This window comes from Poecilia reticulata, linkage group LG10, assembly GCF_000633615.1.
Source record: "Poecilia reticulata strain Guanapo linkage group LG10, Guppy_female_1.0+MT, whole genome shotgun sequence".
In the NCBI taxonomy this organism is placed as follows: Eukaryota; Metazoa; Chordata; class Actinopteri; order Cyprinodontiformes; family Poeciliidae; genus Poecilia; species Poecilia reticulata.
In genome coordinates this window covers 25705229-25714011 of record NC_024340.1, presented here as the reverse complement: position 1 = coordinate 25714011, position 8783 = coordinate 25705229, and positions in this window count along the sequence as shown.

Here is an 8783-nt window from a genome sequence, read left to right as displayed (position 1 = left end):
AATGATTTTTCCAGCAAGTGTGAAGTGGATGTTGCAACRTTGTTGGAGAAAATGCTTTAAACTGTTCGGACCAATTGCAATGAAGTGATCGTTTATACAGAACTGAGGTATAAAYAAATGCGCTGTCTGTGAGCTGATGAGTAATTTGATGGACCATACGCACTGAAAAGACTCAATATGTTTAACAAATTTCATAACCTTTGGTTATGACACAGKATGGAAGTTTACCAAGCTGAGAAAAGATGCACGCTTCACTCTCAGACTGTCCTGCACTTCAGAGAAAACAACTGGCAGCAATTAARCAGCAAYGCATTCAAAGGATTCAAAACATCAAGTGCTTTTTATAAAACGCTGACATGTTTTGCTGAAAAGGTTTCTGGGAAAGTTAAATTGCAGACACTGCCCCTATTCTTTCATGGTCTTTATTCTGTACAGTGCAACTTCTGACAAGGCTGTTCCTTACAGTAAGACAGTTTTTCTGGAGATGCAGAAAAGAGGTAAACTGTCTGATGAAAGTGTAACCAAAAATATTTGATTGTGTTGGTCTTTAAGCATTTCCYCCRAAACTGCAAGTAGTTTTGCGCCTAAGTAAGACRTTTGAAGTTAGACATTTTGAAATCCTGCTTTCCGAGTTGCTTTCGATATACCATTTACCYTTTCGCTTGACTSTTCAGTGAGAACTTCTCCCGACTGAGATTAATCTGACCTTTACAATGAGTTGAGGTGTGTTTCATCTACAGAAACATTTCTCAGTTATCAAGGCAGCTTAGATAAGATAAACTTTAGTGTCTCAAAAGAAATGTGTGGGGTACAGACACACTGGCTCCTGCATAATCCTTAACAATCATATTACATTCACACTTAGAATCCATTCTATGATAAATCAACACACACAAACACACACAGCAATAGAGCTGTTTTGAGATGATAATTTATTTTAACGTTAAATTATCCAGCAAGCGTAACTGAAACAGTGAAAAATCTGTTTTTACATTCAAATACATTTAAAAAATAAATTAAACTTTGTGGAAATATCTTAATTCAACCATGTATTTTTGCTTTCAGTGCACACCAAAGTCATGTCTGGAAACTAAACTGGATGTGATAAAAAATAAATAAAAATAAATATAAATTAAAAGAATCATAGCGCCCCAGGATTTTTTTTAATTGTTGACCAATTTGAAAATTGGAAAAGCAATCATGTAGCTGCTCCCATGCTGCCAGCTGCTTGATGAGTGTGTCCTTCAGGCTTTAGCTACTACAAATATGTGAATGTATCAATATTTCTTGGACTTTAAAGGCGATTCTTTTGCAGAGTGTAACCTCCATAGAACAATAAAAAATTCAAGTGCAGGGTAATAATGTCAACTGGAGATCTTNAAGAATCATAGCGCCCCAGGATTTTTTTTAATTGTTGACCAATTTGAAAATTGGAAAAGCAATCATGTAGCTGCTCCCATGCTGCCAGCTGCTTGATGAGTGTGTCCTTCAGGCTTTAGCTACTACAAATATGTGAATGTATCAATATTTCTTGGACTTTAAAGGCGATTCTTTTGCAGAGTGTAACCTCCRTAGAACAATARAAAATTCAAGTGCAGGGTAATAATGTCAACTGGAGATCTTTCTGTTGTCATCTGATGTGCTTAAATGACAAGTAGCCTAGAGAAAAATAAACATTTAAATYATATATGTACTGTGACAGAGTCATTGTTTATAGTTTTATTGCTCACATCATGTGAGCATTAAAAAGGGCCTTTTATTAGATACTTCTCAACTGAACAAGGTATTGAGATTTTAGTAGTTTGTTTATAATCCTTTCCAGTTAAATATCTTTACATAGTGYATACATTTACAGTGCTTAATGTATTTTGAAATGCAGAAAGTATTTCAAAACATACTTAAGGTATCTTTTTCATGTAACCAACATGAGACCGTGCCCCCTCCTACTTTTAACAGTTTTACAAAGCAGCAACGCTCCTGCAGTGGAAGACGTGTTTTAATTGGATTCATTAAATTCAATTTGAAAATAGTACCAAATGACTTTAGCCATAATGAGCATGTCTCTGATGTTCAGGCTTCTGGAAAATAGGCATGTTGTTTAAAGTTATTTGAAACTGGGACATTTGGTGGTTAAAATATCCCAGTTGTTATTTGGTGATAGAAAAAAAAWATMWSWRTWYYYMTATRTKTKKRRRARWWKTSYYYYWCAMAAWRWKAYAYMTYWWWCWSWKWTAKWKTWWWWTTWTWTWWAAAWWTTWTRWKMWSWKWTWWTAWWMKYGWKWWTWTWTWWYWMTMKSKKTWWWATWWWMAYAGTTATATTGCTGGTGTAGCTATTTCTTTTTTGTTTTCAGACTTTTTCTTTTGTGAGTAGAAAATCTAAAGCACACATAAAAAGGCTCGATGCTGCAGGAAAGATAAGCTTTGTGGCTTAGCTGTGTTTGCTGTTTGCCTGCTGCAATCACCTTCAGTCTTTTTCCTGCCGACTCACTGCTGTTTGGCCTCAGACAGAACAAAAGCAGACTTTATATCTGTACTGTGTGTGTTTGTGTTTCCTACGTATATGGTGGTCTAGAACTGACCAATTACTTGAGATGTTCTGAACTTCCTGGCAAACTAGAAGCAAAACATGTAACTTTTGACATGAGAAAAATACTATTTTAGCTTATGTTRCGGTTTCTGCCTCAAGGAGAACCTGCTGGTAAATCATCACTGCGTCTTTGCTGCTTTGCAAGTTTGTCGTAAACAGAGACATTCTTATTTCTAAGGTAATAACATTGGCTSCCTTTGCCCAAAGAAGTTCATGAATCTTGTTCTGTCAGCAGTTAGAAATCACTGATGGCATCTTTGTGATGAATTGTCCTTCTGTTTTGCCTTTTTTTTTTGTGGATTCTCACTGCAACGAAACAGCCGTCATCAACCTGCAAGCTTCGTCGCAGATTTTCAGACGGTGAGCTGCTATACTGACACCTGGGCTCAATCAGACATTATTACCTTCATAACTGAGARTTGGCTGGGTAAACGTGGAATACTGTCTGATGCCGTCGAATCCAGAGACAATGCACTGAGGCGAGGCTTTATGGCTTAGTTGGCTGTGTTGAAGTGAAAACCTGAGTTTTCTGTATCACAAAGGAGAATCTCTTTGAGCCTGGCTAGATCACCAGGGAAACACGGGATGAACTCCTGACCTGCCTTGTGGCGGGTTAGGAGTTCATTCTCCTTTTAAATTGTCTGGAGGAAGATAAAATAGATGTTTTTAGACAGGTGAATGAGATCCTATCAACTCATAACAAGTAAAACAATACATATAAAAGCTTCTTTGAGATGATAAGACTTCAGCCTAGGCATAATTTCAATCACCAATGTAATTCAAAGATTATTTTTTTATAATCTGTTATGTCCTTATCTACTTCTTTGAACTAGCTGTCTTTCTCAAACAAATGTATAGACAAATAAACCTGATTGATTCTCAAAATCGGCAGTATGTCAGAGTAAATTCGGCTATTAAATAGAGTAGGATGTGTTTTTTTTACACCATCTCCAGATCGGACACGAATTCCCAAAACCTGCTTTTGTTTGATCTGTGGAAAATCCTCAGATAAGACAACATCTGTAGCAGTTGTTGTAAATGTTGTAAATGTTGTTGTTCCCTGACCTCTTCCTGCTCTTTCTCTTCCCCTTGTCAAGCAGTCTATTGCACAYTTAATTTAATAAAATCAATTATGCAACAAACAAGATTTCATCCCCCCACATAAATCTGCTCTGACAAGGTAAGGCATCAGGATCGACTAYCCATCCCGCCTGACCTGGGATAGACTGGTGCAGAAAAAAATTATGTTTTTTATTTATCCTGACTTAACAAAGTGATATAAACTTTATGAATGGAAAAAAATAATAATTAAATAGAAATCAAACACTTGCTGAGGAAAATAAAAAGTTAGCAACTTTATTTTTATTTAATTTAGTTTGTTTTCCTAGGATTAAAAACCACATCAAGATTAAAAACCTCCTTTTTTAGGGGAGTCTATGTACAATTTCTTCCAACAAACATTTCTCTTCAGCATTTCCACTTTCTCCTAACTGTATCTGTAGTATTTTAAACATCTCTTTCCACTCATTACGGATGGGGAAAGTGAAGTGAAGTGTAGTTTAAGTGCTGTTTTGGTGATATTTACACACTTTGAACAGAAAGATTAATAAGCACAGTTCTTACTTACATTTGTCCTCTACATCATCATTTATKTAAAACAGAATATCAAAGACCAATTCCAACTGGACTGCTTTTCATTTACACCATTTACTAAGAATTCAAAGTTATTGTGGCTCYAAAACTCACATGAGACGTTGATTTTAATTTTGCTTTTTTTTCCCTCATAGAATCAAAGTCTATTTTAGAAAGGTCTTGTCAAGTCACCATCTGGTGCTGCTGCTGCTTTTTGTTGTTTTKTACGACATTATAGGGTATAAATATGTTCCTCTTCATGGTGAGTATTGAACCAACCTCACAGCCTTTGACTTAAAATAACCGCCAGAAATTACTCACAGTCCACAGTAAGAAGATAAGGTTGTGTCAACCTAAAAAAACCTAAAAGTAWATTGTTAATATTAGTTTGGTGTAATCAGTGTTCATGATTTCTTAAAAGTTGAAAGACTCAAACTGGAAATAGGACCAYAGACAATGGAAATAAGTTGTATTTTAAAATGCTTTGGAAAATCGACACAGTTAAACTGTAATATATAGCTCAACTGTACATTTCAGAAATGCACATTTCAGTTAAACTGTATAGTATTTATTATTTATCTCCATAATTTGTCTAAATAAACTGATTCATATGGATTATGTCCATAAGTCCAAAGTGGATACCAAAGGAAAGGAAACAGGAACCGKTGTGCATGAAATAATGTTTAAAACCAGCACACCTGTAAGGATGTAATAAGTATGTTGATTTGGACCCAATGCTTAGGCCATTAAAATAATCTTTTAGTCTTTCCCAGTGTCACCTAGCCTCATAAATGAGGCCTCTTTGTGAGGCCTCATAAAACCCTCTTTATGAGGCTAGGTGAAAGTGCTGATTAGAGGTTTCCTCTTGAATAAAGTGTTACAGAGTCACAGCGAATGGTTGAAACTAACCAGGCTTGGATGAAACAAGTTATTTATTAAATCATTAAGGAAGACACCTCAGCAGTAGGAAGATCAAGGAGAATCCAACTTACTGACGAAAGGACATTCAGTTGGAGGAATCGCTGGGAAACCTCCAGGAAGTCAGACGAGGAACTGGAAGGAAGAATATAAATAAGAAGAAAATGGGCTTCTTAGCACAAAGGCAGCTAGAAATAACATAACCAGTTCAGCTTCAGGAAGTATAAATAACACAGGATATAAACAGGATTTAGTAAAATAGAAAAACAACTAAAAATATCACAATGACATCCGCTCAGTTTCCCTTCGTGTTAATATCCATCTGCTAATGTGGTTATACTTTTGCTCAGGTTCAAATTTGTCAAACTCAAAATTCACTTTAATGTGCATGTTCAGAAACACCAAATAGTGTCGCAGCATTTATCACCTTTGCCCTTTTGTTTATTTATTTACTATGAGAGATTTTGATTGRCACGTGAAGCTGGCAGAAACTCAGACTGAAGCAGAGGCGAAATCCACCTTCCGTGTCTCCTGTGTGTCCTCAAAAGAAGACATTAACTGTGTTTCTAGTGTAAACGGTGGATAGACCTTGGAAATCCAGTCGGCCTCGTGGACCTTGTGCTGNATGACATCCGCTCAGTTTCCCTTCGTGTTAATATCCATCTGCTAATGTGGTTATACTTTTGCTCAGGTTCAAATTTGTCAAACTCAAAATTCACTTTAATGTGCATGTTCAGAAACACCAAATAGTGTCGCAGCATTTATCACCTTTGCCCTTTTGTTTATTTATTTACTATGAGAGATTTTGATTGRCACGTGAAGCTGGCAGAAACTCAGACTGAAGCAGAGGCGAAATCCACCTTCCGTGTCTCCTGTGTGTCCTCAAAAGAAGACATTAACTGTGTTTCTAGTGTAAACGGTGGATAGACCTTGGAAATCCAGTCGGCCTCGTGGACCTTGTGCTGYGTGTGATTTGTTCCCAGCCAGCGGGAAGCGTGAGCAAGAGCAGCATATAGAAGAAACCTTTCATCAAAACACAGTTATCAGCATCTCCTTWCTTYAAAATGACTTTTAGATGTGAAATCCAGCTGGTCTGCATCCAGCTGGAACAAATACACATTTGAAGAAGACCTGTTCCTTTTTTTCTGTCTGTGCTTCATTGAGWCTAAACAGTGTATTATGTTTTTTTTATTCAAGCAGAAACTTTACATGAATGAATGGAACATATCGCAGTCCATTCTAATAATGGGGAAAGTCTTGTGTTGAATCATGTAAGACATGGTTAATTTAGCTGATAGTGTGCACTAAATTGACAGTAGTGCATGCATGCTTGCCTATTTCTCTGTTTTTGGCCCAGTAATGGTCTAGCTGCCTGTCTAGAATGTGTCCCTTTTCTCATGGGATGTGATAGCTGAGGGTTCTGGATGAGACAAATTACCCAGGTGGGATAATCTCTTTCAACAGCAGCCGTCTGTCTCCGATTATCTGCGAGTGAGCAATACAGTACAGAGATTTGATTTCTATTCAGTTAACTTTTTTATTTTTTATGCAACTAATCCAGAACGTAGCTCCATGAAAAATATCGCAAACGCATAACAGACTCAACGAAATTCAATGGGATGTTCACCTTAATCCACAAGATTAGAGCCTGCAGAACAAGTACAATGCTGTGAAAGAGGTTGATGTTTTTGTTGTTACTCTWTTATCACACATTCGCCAAACGAATTTCAATGTCAGACAAAATACAACTTGAATAAGTTTTTCATCATCTTTTTAATGTATTATTTGATTCATTAAGGGTAAAGCTATCCAGCCCCCTAAACCCAGTGCTTGGTTGGACAAGTTGTGTAGAAACAAACAATTCACACAACCCACCACCATGTCTGGCTGCTGGTCTTTTAAAGTCTTCCTTACAWGCTGTTTAGTCCAGTCTCTTTCGTTTTGTTAAATCTTGAACACTGACCCTAACTGAGGCGAGTGAAGCTTTCAGTGCATCGGCTGATGATCTGGTTTCTTTGTGACCTCTTGCTTGAGTTATTGACGCCTTCTTGGAGCGATGTTGGTCCATCAGTGTTTGATGTTTTCTCCATCTGTGAATAAAAGCTCTTACTGTGGTTCCCTGGAGTCCCAAAGTCCCAGAAATGGCTTTGTAACCTTTTCCAGACTGATAGATGTCAGAGACTTTGTTTTTCTTCTCATCTCCACTGACAAAAATTCAATTATGTTCGACTTGAGTGGTAATCAGATTCTCCTGGTCTTGTGGTTCTGGTTGTTCGGTCATCTCTCTCTATCTCTCTCTCTCTCACTGCTGCATTCTGGCAAAAACACTTTTAGAGTCTCACTTTTCTTTTCCGTGAGAGAAACCTTCAGAGTTTCACGCCCGCCTTTTGACCAGRCCAACCTGCAGTAATCTTTAGAAACTGCTTCTGTGAGTGTCTCCCTCTGTACTGGAGCTCCCTGGTAAAGTCCCAGTGCAAMTTGCTCTTCCACCCACACTATCATCTCTACTGATGCTACAGAATAATTTACCAGATACCTGGAAAAGTACTTATGTAAACCCAGGACAGCCTCCTTAAAAATGTAACTTCCAACTCACCTTCTCTGAGATGCTCTCCTCCTCTYGGAAATCCTGCTGGATCACTTCTCCAACGTCAGCTTCAAAAGGGACATTTCTGTGTTCACTGCTGCAACATAATCTTATTAACACTGAAACCACTTCGAGGAGTGTTTCATTTGTTTATTTTTCTACACAAAACTGGTTAAATCCTAACAGTTGTATATTACACCAAACTGTTGGATGTTTAGGAAATTGTTTTTTTGTTTTTTTTTGTTTTTTTTTTATCTTTTTCTGTTTTCAGTAAATACTTAATCTCTCTGGTACAAGTCAGTTTATGTTCAGATTYGTCAAATTATTCAGAACCAGACATACCTTTGGAAAATGGAAACAAAACTGTTTGCAATGATGCCAAACAGAATAATTTTTCTTTCCCCCCCATTTATTGTATCATAAATTTCATTAATTTCAATAGAGAATATGAGTCAGTTCAGCTATATTTGCAGGGTTTTTTGGTGTTGTTGTGCTTACTCGGAATCAGAGATGTTGCTTTCCTGGTCTTGCCTTATTGACAACACAATGTTTGCGCACTACTGAACCTGTGCAAACAAATACAGAGGTTAATGCAACATATCGACCCCTAAGATGGGATTCATTGGGGATCCAAGTTGTCTAAATTATTTTTCCAACGCAGCACAAATTGAGTGCGACCTTAAGGTTATCGTAACCCACACTAGCTGCACACACTCACGTACTTCTATGATTTATCACATACAACTGTCGATACATTTTTTTTTTTTTTTGCTTTTAGTCTAAGGTTGAACGGTGTGATATGATGGTTACAAATGGATGTGAATGAGGATAATGACGCCGCACCGTTTCCTGTTTAAACCAAGAACTAATGACACAAATTTGGAAACGTGGTAAAAAGGAGTGAGATGTCACCGCATCACCTGGCATTCAGCAAAAAAACGTAAACAGCCTTAACATCCAGCCTGCTCACAACAACAGCTGCAACACAGACGGCATTAAAGTGTGTGATTCAAATCAACCACCCACCATGCCCTGCAGGTAGAGAGACAGCTTCATTCC